Genomic DNA, 18,578 nt, shown 5'->3' on the forward strand with positions numbered 1-18,578 from the left:
CCGTAATTGACCCAGAAATTTGTCTAAAATTCGTTAAATTACGACAAATTCGTAAGACTCGGCAGGCATGCCCAGAGCTGCCAACGACTATTATTGTACTGAGTACTCGATATGACAAGGTAAATCCATTCCATTCCTGTTTTAACGATGATCATAATTGGTCCTATCATATCTGGCTGACGGGTCGGGTAGGGTACGTGCGTAGGTGTTCACGATATTATATCATATCGATTATCGATTATTATAAGAATTGTGCATAATATCTTTGAGATAAGAATCAAACCTCGTATATAAAACCTTAATGAATTTCATATCGATATAAATAGACATAATATTGTGAGAGTAAAAAATGCTCCTCGTAGATATATACTTAATCTGGCATGGCAGTTTTGTTTTTTTTAGTTGTTTTTTTTTTTCATCGCTTGCGGCCGCAAAATATCACTGATTTGCACTGCGGCCGCAAAATCTGAATTTTTTGTTGCAAATTTATGCAAATTTTCGAGATTTTGCAAAGAAAAAAAAAGGCGAAAAAAAAGACTAGAGTAGATTCAGGCTTACCGGACACACAAGCCTTATCTGTGGTCGTCTCAGAGAATGGAAGACTGCTGGCCAGAAATAAGACCAATGCTGTATAGTGATGTCGTAAAATGTAACGCTCAAGTGGCCGGTTTCAGGTGAACCAGCCGATTTTGCACCCTAAGCAGTCTTTTCCATGTTCTCGACGCAAAATGTTATTCGTGACATTTTGGTACTACCGGACACTTATGGAACGTTAAGGTCCAACCGGACACCCAACTTGGGCAAACCGGACACCCTTCACGGATGTTGAAAAACACTGTTTCCTTTTGTTTTTTTAATAGTTTTCAATTCATAAACAGTTACAACAGATCCATAGGCTCAGTTTGTAAAATATCTGCCGGGTCATTGGTCAATTTAGGGTTCGATTCCAGCATTCCAAGGACTTTGAAGGACTCTTTCCATAAATTGGCAGAATGTTTCCTTCCCCCAAAACGACTGCCATATATTTTCATAAATAGCTAGACTAGATCTAGACGTCTAGATAGATAAATAAACACGTTTATGTTCGTTTTCAACAGAGAAAGACAAAAATAATTTATTCAAAACAATTAATAGGGTACATAATCATACCGCAACATGTCACTTGCACAATGTACAAACAAACGTGAAAACACTGATCTCCTCCTCACTCATCCCCGGTATCTTCTCTCTCTCTCTCTCTCTCTCTCTCTCCTCTCTCTCTCTCTCTCTCTCTCTCTCTGCCAGTACATCCTCTGTGGTACCACCTCCCACACTTGCACCAAATCCATCCATCCAGGTTCCTATCACTTCCACAAAAATCACATAAACGTTCATCTTTGTCATTCACACCACATAACTCATCCATATCCATCTCAACGTCCGACCTGTCATCATGCACAACCATCGTATCATCATCCTCTGCTCTAGACTCCACTCTTTCTTCCACTCTCCTCTTCTTGCCCTTCCCCTTCCGAGCACCGTCACTTGGGTTTTGTTATCGGAGCCGACTTGATAGGGGTGCTTGGAAGAAATGTCTGCAATGATGACTGAACCTCCCAGGTAGAAAGGGAAGCCAGTCTCGTCGCAATTGAAGACGTTGCTGGGGGGGGGGGGGGGGGACCTTGGTAATGTCGATGCCATTTGACATTAGCGATGTCCGCATGGTGTGGAACCACCCACGTATCTTTCCTTCTGATACCTGGGCACCTTGTTCCCCAAGGGACATCGCTTTTCTCTCCCGCACCTCCCCCTTGTGTCTCTCCATGAATGCTTTGTACCAGTAATATCCTGGCTTATTGTTTTTGAAGGGGGTCTCTCTGCCTTCAGCATTCATTATTCTTTGCACCTCCAGGCACAGCTGCTCCCTGTCCTTCCCTTCACCTGCCCTGGCACAGGCCACCATCCATTTGACAAGTTTTTTCTCCTCCTCTGTGGCCAACACTGTATGAGACGGGGTATTTTCCGGCCATCTTGTCCATCAGGGTTGATTTCGGGACAGAGTAGGTCGCAGCGGCCTGGCGGAATGAAAGATTTTTGGTGCGGATGGCATCAAGTGCAGCATCCACACTCTTGTCAGTGTACTTTGATCGCGGCATCTTGGTGCCTGTAACAATGTGAAAAAATTAACTTTATTTAGATATTTGAACTTCATTTTCAAAGACTGGCTAGTCTAATAATGTAAATTTTCCTTTACAATGGTGAACATAATATAATTTTAGGGAGGCCTTCCGAAAGCTCCTACATCCCCAGTATTTTTTTATAATGTTCTAGTAGGGGGTTTGGGAGGGGGAAAAGTTTTATTTTTAAAGTCTCCCCCCTCCCAAACCCCCTACCAGAACATTATAAAAAAAGTTTCCCCCCTCCCAAAACATTATAATACTGGGGATGTAGGTGTAGACGCTTTCGGAAGGCCTCCCTAATTTTCTAATAATAATAATAATCATGATAAACATAGGCCGGTCAACAGAAATACAAGGAAAGCATTGCAACAAATAATATTATAGACGTCTAGAAAAATAAAAAACAACTTAATCAACCCGCCCGGTTTCACCTGAATCGTTTAAATTTTCTTTGGTCAAACCGGACACCCCCCCCCCCCCCCACTGGAGCTAAAATGAAAACCGGACATCGTCAGACGATCTAACCACAATCAAACGATCCTAAAATAGCATGTAGTGCAGTGGTTGAGCCGAAACTCCTTAAAAAAACGTATAAATAGCTTAAATAGCAACTTCCTTGCACACCTTGCAACCCATAACAAAGAACGGGATACTTACGTTTTGTGAGAAATATCTCGATGAAAACACGATTCTTTGACTTCTCCTTGATTGCACTCATTGAAACGGCAGGAAAAACGTCACAAGAGACGTGTGCTTAGTTACTAGAAATATGCACCGGGGAAAAAAAAAACAAAAGGAAATTAGACATCGAGTCGGGTAGCGTCCGGTTTGACCCGTGTCCGGTTTGACCTGAATCTACTCTATGTTTTCTTCTTTTAATTTGATAGCTCGTGTAGAACGTGAAAGAAAATTAATCAAAAGTAGTTTCTTTTCACTCTCTCATTTTCTTCCTTTTTACTGGCGCTGATATGACCTTACATTTGTTGCAAGCGCCGTGAAATCCTGTTGTGTGTGTCTGTTTGATTCTGTAGGAGTGTGATTATGGTTTGATAAGTTCTATATTGTAAAGCGCTTTGAGGCTTCGGCGTTTAGCGCTATAAAAGAATACTTTCTTCTTCTTCTTCTTCTTCTTCTTATTATTATTATTATTATTAAAAGGAATCTTATTTTATTTAGATGGAAATGACATTTAATGACTTTAACTATTCCACTTTTATCATCTCTCCTCCCCCCCCCCCCTTTTTTTTTTTGGTTACAAACTGTTGACATTTTTCATTTATCATATTATTTTAATCAACATTCCCATACTATCATATTTTGGACCTCAAGACGTATCAAAATACGAGAAATCGTACTGATTGGCAGGCCTGGTACTGAGTACTCGATACGACAAGGTGTATCTATTCCGTAACGATTATCGTCATTGGCCCACCAAGCTGATGAGTGCCTAGTTTCTCGTGATAATATATCGATTTTTCAAAAAAAATATCATTAACAACTCTAAGATTTATAATGGAAATAAAGTGTATGAAGCGTTAACGATACCGACATAACTATAATCTGTACATGCCAACATGTACTCGATACGACGAGGTGAATCGGGTCCCTTCCCCTCACGATTATCAGAACGAGGTTGGGGGCTGCCTGAAGCCTGGGATTGGGAAAATACTAACGGAAAGAGCGGAAACGGAAAGGCTGGGATGGGAACAATAGACAATGGACGTTTCGGGTGCAAACCCTTCGCCAGCACAATTATAAACAAATATAATGTGCATAATATACACATAATATAAACAAATAAACATAATTTCCACGTTCATTTGTTTATTGTTGTGCTGACGAAGTGTTTGTCCCAAAAACGTCCATTGTCTGTATTGTCCCCACCCGAAGCCTCTCCATTTAATTTTCACTCTTCCGTCAGTATCCTAACGATTATCGAGAATAAAAACATCGTTTGTGTGTGTGTTGAACCCGTGACCTCCACAAGTCGGGGTAGAAGTGGCTCTAGATATACTAGAATTTGAAGCGACTTTTATTTATTTTTAGGGATCGTGGATAGCTCATACGGTAGAGTCACGATCTCCCTGGCCAGGCCGAGTTGTCGTACCAGTAATGTCGATGGGTTCGAACGTAGCCATCGTTATGTTATAGCCTGACACTGAAATCCAAAAGGACTGACAGTTTGACGTCATTATTTGGTCAGTGTCAGGCCGTAGCCATAGTTATGTTATAGCCTGACACTGAAATCCAAAAGGACTGACAGTTTGACGTCATTATTTGGTCAGTGTCAGGCCGTAGCCATCGTTATGTTATAGCTTGACACTGAAATCCAAAAGGACTGACAGTTTGACGTCATTATTTGGTCAGTGTCAGGCCGTAGCCATCGTTATGTTATAGCTTGACACTGAAATCCAAAAGGACTGACAGTTTGACGTCATTATTTGGTCAGTGTCAGGCCGTAGCCATCGTTATGTTATAGCTTGACACTGAAATCCAAAAGGACTGACAGTTTGACGTCATTATTTGGTCAGTGTCAAGCCGTAGCCATCGTTATGTTATAGCTTGACACTGAAATCCAAAAGGACTGACAGTTTGACGTCATTATTTGGTCAGTGTCAGGCCGTAGCCATCGTTATGTTATAGCCTGACACTGAAATCCAAAAGGACTGACAGTTTGACGTCATTATTTGGTCAGTGTCAGGCCGTAGCCATCGTTATGTTATAGCCTGACACTGAAATCCAAAAGGACTGACAGTTTGACGTCATTATTTGGTTTTTGCACCGCCTAATGAGTTGTCGTTAGTAGAGCTCGTGGAAACAAGTTATTTCATTGGTTGAACGATTGAATACAACTCACGATTTGTTTTCTTTTGTGGCAAAAGACTGGCATTTTGACGTCATTTTTTGGTCAGTGTCAGGCCATAACTTTACGAAGGCCAAGGTTCGAGCCCCCATCGCCGCCGCGAAGTTTTTATTCTGTTGTCCTCTTTGTCACTTTCCTACTCACTTCACTTCTTGTTAACAATTATCGCAACAGAAGAAAAAGAAAAAGAAAAAGAGAAAAACCCCCAGACATCCACAAGCAACAGATCAAAGACAACATATCATAGACAACAGAGCTTTTGTTCCCACGAACCACAAAGGAATAGAACAAAGAAATAGTGATAGAAATAGCACCGAGTCGGGAACGATTCCTGGTGGTTTTGAGCGCGTACAGCATGGTGCAGCGCTTGTCGTAAATATGATGGCGTCGGATGTCTTTAAGGAGGAGGAGGAGGAGGAGGAGGAGGAGAGAGAAGAAGAAGAAGAAGAAGAAGAAGAAGAAGAAGAAGAAGAAGAAGAAGAAGAAGAAGAAGAAGAAGAAGAAGAAGAAGAAGAAGAAGAAGAAGAAGAAGAAGAAGAAGAAGAAGAAGAAGAAGTAGTTAAATGATCAAAAGATTTATTCTTAATCCGGTAAAAGTCGTCATTTGGAATTGTAACAAGCAGCATCAGACAGTCCCCCATTGATTTCATGTCCTATCCCCATCGTAAGCGACAAGTTTCACCCATTCCATCATGATGGCAAACAAGTCTCCTCCACACAGTGTGTATACTAATGACGGATGGTACGTACTGTCCTGTCGTACGTGCTAACAATCACGATCTACCCCCCCCCCCCCCCCCCCCACAAATCACTGGTTATTTCTACTTGTTTTACAAAATATATACACTTTTTTAAATATGACATAATACACATTTATAGTGACCAATTACTATGCCCCCCAATTTAAAATATCAACAACAAAAAATAAAAATAAAAATAACCTGACAAAACAAACAACAAAAAAACAACAACCCACGTCCACGTCACGTATTCATTTAAAATGTTGGCCAGAAGACTCGATCTTCAAATGTCGATCGATTAATATTATTACCCTCAGACATTGTTGCCCAAATGTGTGGCTATGTGGTCTGGTGGTATGACACTCGCTTTCGGATCGGAAGGTCCTGGGTTCGAGCCTCTATCACCGTACTCAGGTGTAAAATGAGTACCTGGTCGCATACGGCGTTGTCTCTGTCCGAAAAAAACATTGTAATATCGCCTAACAGGCGTCATGTCACATCCTACATGTTAAGTGTTGCTGTTGACCAGGGACCACTTATAAAGCATTCAGGAGGCAAACATTTACAGAACTTTCCCACAAACACATTGACCGACACCTGCCTTGTCCAAGCGCTGAACTCCAATAAAAAGGCATGACGTACTTCCTTTTTATCGTTTAGAAGTCACGTGTGTGATTGGAAATATACTGAGGGTTTATAACATGCTGAATTCCGTAAATATTTACGTAAAATCGGCAACCTTGTATGAAGGACGATTTTTCCGGCCAAAAACAAAACAATACAAAACAACAACAACAAGCAACAAATAACAATGTTCCAAAGTTTGTTCCACCTTCGGCTTTCGCCAGGAATTCGTACAAATTGATGACAATATACATGAAAGTAAGAGAGAAAAAACGAATTTTTTTTCCCGTTTTTTCTCTCTTACTTTCATGTATATTGTCATCAATTTGTATGAATTACTGGCGAAAGCCTAAGGTGGAACAAACTTTGGAACATTGTTATTTGTTGCTTGTTGTTGTTGTTGTTGTTATTGTATTGTTTTGAGAGTACAGTAATATAACATAGTTGAAATCCAGGACGAGTTTGTCAGGTATTTTGCGTTCATCGTTCAGGCATGGAATCACGTCATTGTATCACACGACTCGCTAACCAGTTTACTGCCGTATCTCTGGAAACAAAATATTATGGGTTGTTTTCAAACTTGGCCAGAAAACACGTCCTTCCAATATCGATTGATTTAAATGACCCTCATCTTGGAAAAAAAAACAACTCTCAAACCCGGGGCTTCAAGGAAGACTTCGCCGAAGTCAAAGGTTTGAGATTTTTTTGCCAAGGAAAGAGTGGATTAAATGGATCGATATTTGAAGGACGAGTTTTCTGGCCAAATGTTTTAAAACCACGTGTCTTTTCCGGGGAACGGCGAGTCAAGTCATTGGTTTCATATCTGTAGCCAGTGGTCGTTAGTGTGTTATGCTTCATCTATTATGTGTGGTCAATGGTTGGGGGGGGGGGGATAGGAAAGGAGGAGAGAGAGAAAAGAGATAGATGTACATAGAGATAGAGAAAGAAAGAAAGAAAGAAAGATAGATAGATAGAGAGATAGAAAGAGAGGGAGAGACAGAGGGAGAGAAAGACAGAAATAAAGAAATAAAGAGAGAGAGAGAGAGAGAGAGAGAGAGAGAGAGAGAGAAAGAGAGAGAGAAAGAAAGAAAGAGAGAGATAGAGAGAGGGAGAGAGAGAGAGAGAGAGAAAGAGAAAGAAAGAAAGAGAGAGATAGAGAGAGATAGATAGATAGAGAGAGAGATAGAGAGAGAGAGAGAGAGAGAGAGAGAGAGAGAGAGAGAGAGAGAGAGATTCGTCTATTATGTATGCTAATAGGTCGGAGATGGAACATTCTCCTAGAATCAATGATAAAATAATAAAAAATAAAATAATTTTAGAAATGTTGTAGTTAGACATTTCAAGAGTGAGTCGACGCGATCGCCGCCAGCCAGAAACAATGTGAGTATTAAACAGCAATTAACATGAACACGAGATATTGGAGAGATTCGTCTGTTTTGTATGCTATCCAAAAATAATAATTACACATTACACTTTGGGAACGACGCTCGTGATAATAAAAAACAAAGAAATAAAAATTATATTCAAAATTTTAAAAAATCAACACACTCACACCCTCCCCCACATACTCCCTCCCTCTAACAACAAATAAATAAATAAACAAAAAGGAAAAAAATAAATAAAGAAAGAAAGAAAGAAAGAAAGAAAGAAAGAAAGAAAGAATTTTTTCCCCGACAGAGACAACGCTGTTAACGGTCATTTTACACCAGAGAAGCCTACGGTGAGAGAGTAAAGCAAGTGCCTTTTCCGATGACTCAACTATGCGCCGAGTGAGGCTCGACGAACCCAGGACCTTCCGATCAGAAAGCTAGTGTCATACCACAAGACCACATAGCCCCAGTACAGCACAAGTCTGTCGAAACAACAGTCGTCATTGATAAGAAATTAAATAAAGTTGCTTAGCTCAATAAAATGCTGAGTTTCGAGATAATATATTGACGATAAGACAGAAGAACCGATTAAAACACACACACACACACACACACACACACACACACACACACACAAAGAGGACTGGAAAAGTACATACATAAATCATCTATGTAGGCCAGTAACCGTTACATCATAATCATTACATATCTTTCAGAGAGACAAAAGTCAATGACCTACTTTCACTATCCCATCATTTGATGACGTCCACATGTCTGCCACAATACCGATAACCAGTTGTTTTTTTTTCGTTTCTTTTCTTTTCCATTTTGGTCAGAAAACGGTTCCAGCCAACGACACCGCCGGACCAGAAAGAATAGTTAACAATAATAGATAGAACGAAGTTGACGTCACTCATGTTTTTGTTATGGTTTATTATTATTATTATTTTGCCATCCATGTTTGTGAGTAATTCTCACTAAACCGTACCAGACGATATAAACGTTCAATGTTACACATAGTTTTGTGTGTTGGTCCGTAATATTCCGGATGGCAATGTTGTGAGTTTCTTAAGCCAAGCCCATACTATCTATAGATAGAATGAAGTTGACGTCACTCAGGACTTTGTTATTGATGTTTTGTTTCTTTTGCCTTCCGTGTTTCTGAGTAATTCTCATCAAACTGTATTAACCCGACTATAAAGGTTCACCGTTACACATAGTTTTGTGTTGGTCCGTTATACTTCCGGATGGCAATGTTGTGAGTGTCTTAGGCAAGCGCACACTTATCTATTAGCAAGGCTGACTTTGACAACTATCAACGGAACGGAACACATTTTTGCAGTGGCGTTCGAAAACAGTCGACACCGCCGGAACACAAAGATTAGTTGGTTGGTACCCCCCCCCCCCTTCTCTCTCTCTCTCTCTCTCTCTCTCTCTCTCTCTCTCTCTCTCTCTCTCTCTCTCTCTCTCTCTCTCTCCACAGATGAGCCAATATAATCTAAGCCCCGAATGAGGCCATTGGTATTTTCTTCATTCCTGAAGGGTTTCTTTCTTTCTTTCTTTCCATAAGCGATAACAATAATCCACTTTACTTTCATTACCGATTTATCTATCTTGAACAAATTTACCAATCTCTTTCCACACTTAAGTCTATTTTAGATAAAAAGCTGAACAAAAGTTTTTATCTTATCTGATGTGATACATACAACATTCAAAGGGGAGACAGACGGAACCGGGCCCTTAAGCAAACGTTTTATGTGAAGAGTTATCTTAAGCGGATTTCATTTTAACCAGTTATCGCCCCTAAGTTCTAAGCCTTCGGGTCTTTGTCATGTTGTAGGTATTGGTGGAGATACGATAGCTCAGTTGATAGAGCAAAAGGGACCAGGGTCGAGGTTTTAACATTTTTTCCCGGACTCCCCTGTCTACAACCCAGCAGCAATTGGACAGCGCGGTCAATTTCTGTTAAATCCGACATCAAGTACTAGCGTCCTTTGCAAGGGTTAGCCAGCAATCGCTATTTACTGTTCATTGAACGCCATAGATAGAATGGAGTTGACATCACTCGGGTTTTTGTTATTGCTTTTTGCCATCCACGTCTATGAGTAATTCTCAATAAACTGTATTAACCAGACTATAGATAGTTCGAAGATGACGTCACTCAGGTCTTTGTTTTTGTTTTTTGCCATCCGCGTTTATGAGTTATGCTCACTGAACTGTATTAACCTGACTATAATCGTTCATGGATACACACAGTTTTGTGTGTTGGTTCGTTATACTTCCGGATGGCAATGTTATGAGCTTCTTAGCCAAGCGCATGCTATCTATAAAAGTTCATGGCTGCACATAGTATTGTGTTGATCCGTTATACTTCCGGATGACAATGTTGTGAGCTTCTTAGCCAAGCGCATACTATTACTATCTATAGATAGGAATACAATCCGGGCCCACGAAAGACTGCATTTTAAAAGTAATATCAATACTGGTTGTAATGTAATCGGTGACTGGAGAAGAAATGGTTGATTTCTGCAACACGACACGTTGGAGCTGGTTGGCCGAATGAATGGGCATGATCTATATTAACTTTCCATGTGCTCAAGGCAGTGACTTCTTATATCAGTAGACAATGGCTCAAGGTCATTGGTCACATGGCAAAATGTGCTCGAAGTGACCGACATTGTGAAAAAGTGTTCACAGATTTTTAAATATCTTACATAACGATTGGTCGTTTGGTTCAGCTTGACACATGGGTATGTTTATAACTTTTTGTAAACAAAGCAGCGTGTTTACATTTGTTTAGAAATATCCAATCGTTGGCCAGCAACAAATCATGTGATTGATGACCTAGTTGGACGAAGGCATGAATATAGATCGCTCCCATTGGCTACCACCCTGAAGCACCGGATTTTGGCACGCTCGGATTTTACCATGCATTTTGGACTCTCCCGGGAGTGTGTTAGAGCCCAGCGAATACTTTACACGAAAGTGTGTGTGTGTGTGTGTGTGTACGAAAGTGTGTGTTTGTGTGTACGAAAGTGTGTGTTTGTGTGTGACAAGAGCTTTGTATTCTGATAAAAAGCTGTGTGGCTGTCTCTTTCATCAGCTTTGGTTGAGTGAAAAGTCAGTGAGATGGAGTGTATTTACTTTTCTATTATTTCAAAATCGAAAACAAAGTGAGTGAGCGTTTGTGTGTGTGAGAGAGAAAGAGAGAGGGAGAGAGAGAGAGAGAGAGAGAGAGAGAGAGAGAGAGATGCATCTAGGTATGTGGGTGACAAAAAGAGATAGGAAAGATAAAACCCCCAAAACAAAACAAAAAATAAACCCCGCACATCAATGCTTCTCGACCTTTGTCTACACACAGATTGTTATCAACGATATGATCAATATCATATATATAATAATATCATATGATAATCTCGATTTGACCCGCCCGTCTATAAAACAGCACAGTGATGTGTGATATATGATGTATGATATATTACGCCTGATCCACCACCGACTCCAAACGATGTTAAGCCGAGAGCTGTCTCGTTGCTCGAGATAAAAACAAAACGTATTGTCAAAATCCCAAACACGGAACATTTCGGGCTCAAAACCATTCTTCAGCCAACAAGAACAACAACAAAAATAAACACATAAATAGATTATGAACTAAATTCCAGATAGTAATGTATTTTTGTCTTGATTGATCTTGTTGTTGGCTGAAGAAGGGGTTTGAGCCCCAAACGTTCCTTGCACCAAAGAATTGATGCTACTAACAAACCTGTTACATCTTCGATGTAAAATGAATCACCGACAGCCCCCCCCCCCCCCTTTCCCCATGCCAAACAAGGTAATGAGTAATCTCATTCCAAGACATAGTAAGTCAGAAAGCGAGTGGGACAAAGGGATGAATACAAACAACAGGGGTGTAGAAGACACGGCGAGTGACCCCCCTTCCCTGCCCATGACTATAATACAATGCATATACTATGGGATGAGAATAGACCACACACCTAATCGTCGGATTGAGATTGCTTGACACATCCAGTGTAGACTTCAAATCAATCCATATTTTCTATGATCCAGACCGACCAGGGAGAGAAAGGTGTTTTATTAAGGTAGGGTGGTATGTTTTCAGGGGCTCCCAATAGCTCGGTATAGCACTCGATTCATACACGCTAAGGGATCGAGTTCGAGCCGGATGAAGTCGAGATTTGTTTCTATGAACCCCCCCCCCTCCCCCATCCCTGCCGTCCACCGAGCAGCGATTAGGTAGCTAGGTATGCTAGATCTGGTGGAAAGTACTTTGTAATGGACTAGCGACGTATCATTCATTCAAAAGAGTAATGATCAATTCCTTTTGTCCGTTTTACGCAATAGAACCCGGGATAAACTCCTGCTCAGTGGGCAGAATGGCCGTCAAGGACTTTTTACCTTTATTTTATTTATTTATTTAAGCGGTAATTGTATTGCGTGTCGATAATCAAGAAAGGTCAACGAGGCCCAGCGGTACGGCCTTAGCTTCGTACCCCAAAGGTACCGAGTTCGATCACCCGCCGCTGCGCTGTATGGCCTAGAGCAAGTCATCTCGCCATAGCTCGTAATTTGCGGCTGACGCCTGGGTTATTCCAGTCTTCCCTTGACATAGATCCATCCCAACGACAAATTTCCCCTATGGGATGAATAAAGGAAATTAATTTTTTTTTTTTGGGTTTAATCAAGAAAGTGTGGCCGTCACGATCATAATAATGATTGTAACTGAAAATAACAAATCGTGGAAATGACAACGTCAATGTGTGTGCCTTTGACAAAATTAAATACAGATGCCACTTATAACAACAGTCTTGATTCATAGAATAAACATCCTGGTTTAACGAGCCTAAAATCTATTTCAAAATATTCTGTCACATGCCAATCTTTGCTTCGTACCCTAAAGGTACCGAGTTCGATCACCCGATGCTGTGCTGTGTCACCTCGCCCTAGCTCAATTTGCGGCGCTGTACAGTACACATTACACTGTCTAGTCTGTGCTGCACTGCGGCTAACGCCTGGGTTATTCCAGTTTTCCCTTGGAATAGACCCTAAAGACACATTTCCCTTACCGGAAAATGGCCGTCACGAACATTATACTCTATTGTAACTGAAAATAACTAATCGTGGAAATAGAAACGAGGAAATGACAACTTGTGTACCTTTGTCAAATTCAATACAGAAGCTATTTGTAACAACAATATAACAACACTCTTGATTCATAGAATAAACATCCTGGCTTCATGAGCCTGAAATCTATTTCAAAATATTCTGTCACATGCCAATCAAAGTCTTTACCTCGCCTCGCCTCTCTCTCTCTCTCTCTCTCTCTCTCTCTCTCTCTCTCTCTCTCTCTCTCTCTCTCTCTCTCTCTCTCTCTCTTTGTTTATGATGACCCAGATATCTGACTTATTTACAAGTTGAAGGTCAATTTCCATCGATCGATACAGTAAGGACAGGTTTCATGGGCCAAATTTTAAATACGAGTCTTTTTTATTTGGGGTGGGGGGGGGGGGGATTTTTGTGCTAAAAGAGTAGGACAGAGAAGTAAAGGTGACAGTGACAGAACGAGTAGAGGGTTACAGACAACAATGCCCCCCCCCCCCCTCCCACCATCCCAGTGTGACATGACATGCGATCTGAATGGATCGGGAGATAGGGCAAGAAAGAAAAACCACCCATATCGTCACTGGACACACACTCACACACACACACACACCAAAGTTATTGCTAGTGGTGGTGGTGGTGGTCAGCGGACCGTGGACTAACGGGAACAATAGTGCTGAAGTAGCCAAAGGGCAATCTGATCTGTGACTGAGTGCAAAAGTATTACTTACAATTCTTTTTTTTCTTTTTGTCGTCAGATTTATCGCTAAAAAATTCTTTTAAAAAAAACAAAAAACCCCCAAAAACCTAACCGAACATACAAACAAACAAAAACAACAAAAACAACAACAAAAAAGACCCTATACTTAATATACATTGATGCTATTTCAACAACAAGCCATGACACATTTTCTCTTCCCCATAACAAAACAAAAAAACAAAAAACCAGAATAAACAGAGTGGACAAAACAAAATCGACAACGAGCCCAAATGTCAGCCCTATTGATCATGTCAACTCCATCCATTTTTTATATTTTAAAAATAACATTTTTTTTGTGGTGAGAAAAAATGAAATGTACATAGAGGATTAATCAAATCCGTATAAATGACAGGTTTACGGTCTCTCTCTCTCGAGATGGTCCAGTCACCAAGGTCGTCAAGGCCACAACCCGTAGCCATCGTAAATTTATAGCATGACACCGTAGCCATCGTTAACTTATAGCCTGACACTGACCAAAAAATGTCGTCAAAATGCCAGTCTTTGGCCACAAAAGAAAATAAATCGTGAGTTGTATTCAATAGTTCAGCCAGTGGGATAACTTGTTTCCATGAGCTCTACTAACAACTCACTAGAAACTGCACAAACCTAAAAATTGACGTCAAAAGACAAGTCCTAGTGGGTCCTTGTGTCAGGCTATAGATAGTATGCAGATGACGTCACTCAGGCCTTTGTTATTGTTTTTGCCATCCGCGTTTGTGAGTGATACTCACTAAACTGTATTACCCCGACTATAAAAGTTCATGGTTACACAGAGTATTGTGTGTTGTCCATTATATTTCCGGATGGCAATGTTATGAGCTTCTTAGCCAAGCGCATACTATCTATATATTATGTTACCGATGGCTACACACAACAACCACCATGATCGAATGTCGTTACTTACGACAACACGACCCAATTCACAATGAAAGCCACTTGCATCGTCGTACACGTCACTACTGCAGACAACACATTGAAACAAAAATAATTAAAATTGAGCTTTATATAGCTCAATATCCACTAAATGTGCTCAAAGCGCTTTACAAGGGGTCCCTGGCCAACAGCAACATTTAACATGTAGGACGGGACATGCCGCCTGCTAGGCGATATTACAATTTTTCGGACAAAGACAACGCTGTTAACGGCCAGGTACTCATTTTACACCTGAGTACGGTGAGAGAAAGTGAGTTAAGAGCCTTTTCCAAGGACTCAATTATGCGCCGAGCACGAGGCTCGAACTCAGGACCTTCCGAAAGCGAGTGTCATACCACAAGACCACATAGCCGCACAACCTTTTAGCCACCACGTCAGTACAACCAACCATCCATCCCATCCCGTTTGGCCACTCGATGAGCTCACTTGCTTCATCTCCACCCACGGTATTAACGTTCAAGTCAAAGCCATAGACAGGATTACTAATTAATTAATATACAGGTATTATCTTTAATCATTATTAACTGCGGATTTGTAAAATTCACGACAAAAATCCGATTCTAAACAAAATCTGTAAAACAACTCAAGGTCTCCATTTCAAACTCGTATGTATATGAACTGTCACTTAAAATTAATTTTTTAAAAAGAGCGTTTATATAGCGCAATATCCACTAAACGTGCTCAAAGCGCTTTACAAGGGGTCTCTGGCCAACAGCAACACTTAACACGTAGGACGGAACATGACGCCAGTTAGGCGATATTACAATTTTTTCGGACACAACAATGCTAACGGCCAGGTACTCATTTTACACCTGAGTACGGTGAGAGAACGTGAGTAAAGAGCCTTTTTCTAGGACTTCAACAATACTTGGAAGACAATAATATATATATATATATATATATATATATATATATATATATATATATATATATATATATATATATATATATATATATAGCTATTCTTAAATGGCCTTTTATCTTTAAAATCATTTACAACGTGGTATGTTTTTTCTTCTTTACAATCTTGATAAAAAAACGTTTTACTAAACTAAAAACACAGTCAAATAAAGAGATTACAATCTGAGTCATTTGTTACAAGATGAATATTTTAGCTATACATGCATTTGTCAAATAAATAGTTCAAGCAAGTCCTAAAGACTTAGATGTAAAAAATCCCTCCACCCCCCCCCCCCCCCCCCCACAAATTAATTAATTACAAAATCTGCCTATCAAACCGATTAAATCTTCAGAGATTGCCCGATCACCAAGGTCGTCACCCACCATTCCAAGGTCGTCACCACCATCAAGGACGAATATCGGTTAATTAATAATTGGGAGTAAGTACGTACAGTACTTCAATTGACCCAATTCGCTATGACATCGGCGGCGGTTGGAATCGCGCACGTCATAGCATCAAACAACGACCATTACACACACACACACACACACACACACACACACACACACATATATATATATATATATATATATATATATATATATATATATATATATATATATATATATATCATATACAGACCTGCTAACTACTACCAAAAGTTGGTAGAAATACGAATGTTCTGGTCCTACTTGACAATCATAATTTGATCTTGAATTCAACAAACTTCTTGAAAACAAAGTAGTTGTTGTCTTTTGGTCAGAGCTGGTCTATAAAGGAGTTTGAAGCATTGACTGAATGTGTTCAAACAGAAATGGGTCATTTCTAAGGGTATTTATCGTGTCTACTATGATATTTACCCTGAAAACTACGGATTTGTGCAAATTCTAGTAGGCAGGTCTGTTTATACATATAAAAATTATATATATATATATATATAATATATATATATATAATATATAATATATATATATATATATATATATATATATATATATATATATATATATATATATATATAGAATACAAATTGTCACTCACATTTTTTGTGGCCGAGACGTTCGTTTCTGTGTCTCTTTACACGTCCTCAGTCGGCGTAATCCTTAGTAATGTCCCTTAATGTGACAATTTGTATTCTATATTAGCTCTAACCATCATTATCGAGCACTTTCGTACCTAAGAGTACCCACCAACACTCATAAATAAATAAATAAATATATATATATATATAATATATATATATATATATATATATATATATATATATATATACATACACAGAGTTGTCAAGGCCGTTGGTCCACGTGGATCAATCAAGAGATGGAATCGATGAACTAATGACCTCTTCATTACGGATTTCCACGGAGGACAACCGTGTTGTAGTAGAGGGCACCTTATTACCATAAGTCATACAACAAGACAATCCGACATTATTGTTATTATTATTATTATATGCTTGTGGTATGACATTTTTTTTTAACAAGACGAGGGTCATTTAAATCAATCGATATTTTATAGACGAGTTTCCTGAGCGAAGTGGTAAATACGAGCCTTTTTTTTTTTAATGACGGGGATAGGTGGGGGGGGGGGGGGGGGGGGGTTGTGCAAAGTACGACAGAGAAGTGAAGGTGACAGGAGTCGAAAGTCACAGACAACAGTGGAAAACGGTAGGGGCTGCCTGAAGTCGGTGATCGTAAAATACTAACGAAATAATGAAAATGTAGAGGCCTCGTATGGAAACAAAACAGACAATGGAGACAACAGAGACACCCCCCCCCCCTATCCTTGCATTCGGACCCCGCTCTGAGCAGCGCAAAGACGAGTCGTTGGAAAAGACTTTTTACTCACATTCTCTCAACGTTCTCGGGTGCCATCAACACCGTTGTGGCTGTCGAAAAGACAAAAAAAAAAAAAAAAAGTAATCGAATACCTATCGCCAAACAGGCGTTGTCGTGTCTCGCCCTACCTTAAGCAAAGTGTTTCTGTTGGCTTGGGATCCATTGTAAAGCGCTTTGAGCCCGTTTAGTGGATATTACGCGACATAAATGGTCAATCTAATTGATCATTATTAAATATATTGAAAATGCCCTACATATAAATGCAATATATCATACTTGACTCCGGAGCTCACTGGCACTGTCATTCCCCGTCCACAGGGCGTAAACCAGATATTACTGATGAAATGAGACATTCATTAATGATCATTAACCTCCGATTGACACATAACCCGCCAATGACATTCTTACGTCATACACACCATAGAATATACTAGTTATTATATATATATATATAGTGCATGTGTGTGTGTGTGTGTGTGTGTGTGTGTGTGTGTGTGTGTGTGTGTGATGTATGAATATAAACATAACATCCTGTTCAAACAGACAAGACTATGCAGTGAGACCCCTCGTATTTATTTCTCATTTTCACCACATAGGTTACATAGCAGTAGTCTCTAAATGAACAAACAAGGATACTGATTCAAAATATACAACAACAACAGTAATAATAATAATAATAATAATAATAATAATAATAATAATAATAATAATAATAATAATAATAATAATAATAATAATAATAACAATAACAACACACCAATAATAACAGCCATAATAATACAAAAATAACAAGCAACGGGAAGGAGCAGTGAATAATAGATCAATTAAGTAAGTAATCCAATCCCCACCTATGTCAGCTGTCTAATGTAGACCAATATTGACGCTCGTATCAGGTAAGCAATAAACGGGGCGGTTGGCATTCCTGTACACAAGTCGTGACCTTTGCTATTGCTATTCACAATAATGTGGAATTGATGAATACATCGTATTGAACATCATAGGGCGGGGGGGGGGGGGGGGGGGGGGGGGAGAGAGAGAGAGAGAGAGAGAGAGAGAGAGAGAGAGAGAGAGAGAGAGAGAGAGAGAGCAATATGAAATCTAACACTTGATTACTAATGACGCCATCAACCACGGCACGTTGAAGACAAGAAATTAAGGACAGGTCACTGACCACTACTCAATGCGTGGGACGATGATGATCAACCCAGCAGGTGGTTCCCCCCCCCCCCCCCCCCCCCCCCCCCCCCCCCCCTCCCAGCCCGACTTTCTTTC

General features: G+C 39.9%; 1 protein-coding gene across 4 annotated transcripts in view; it reads right to left on the reverse strand.

Annotated features, from left to right (window-relative positions):
• LOC144956962 (protein tyrosine phosphatase type IVA 1-like) overlaps window positions 1–18,578 on the reverse strand; it is a 56,502-nt gene that overhangs the window by 31,217 nt on the left and 6,707 nt on the right. The window contains exon 1 of one of the 4 annotated variants that reach the window (XM_078887828.1): window positions 12,931–13,026. The exons of the other annotated variants lie outside the window; for them this stretch is intronic. The gene's annotated coding sequence lies outside the window, so the exon portion shown is untranslated. Of the gene's footprint in view, window positions 1–12,930; window positions 13,027–18,578 lie in introns of those variants that run through there. 4 annotated transcript variants of the gene reach the window in all.

The sequence above is a fragment of the Berghia stephanieae genome, chromosome 11 (assembly GCF_034508935.2).
Source record: "Berghia stephanieae isolate SIO BIC M18660-M18661 chromosome 11, UCSD_Bste_1.3, whole genome shotgun sequence".
Lineage (NCBI taxonomy): Eukaryota > Metazoa > Mollusca > Gastropoda > Nudibranchia > Aeolidiidae > Berghia > Berghia stephanieae.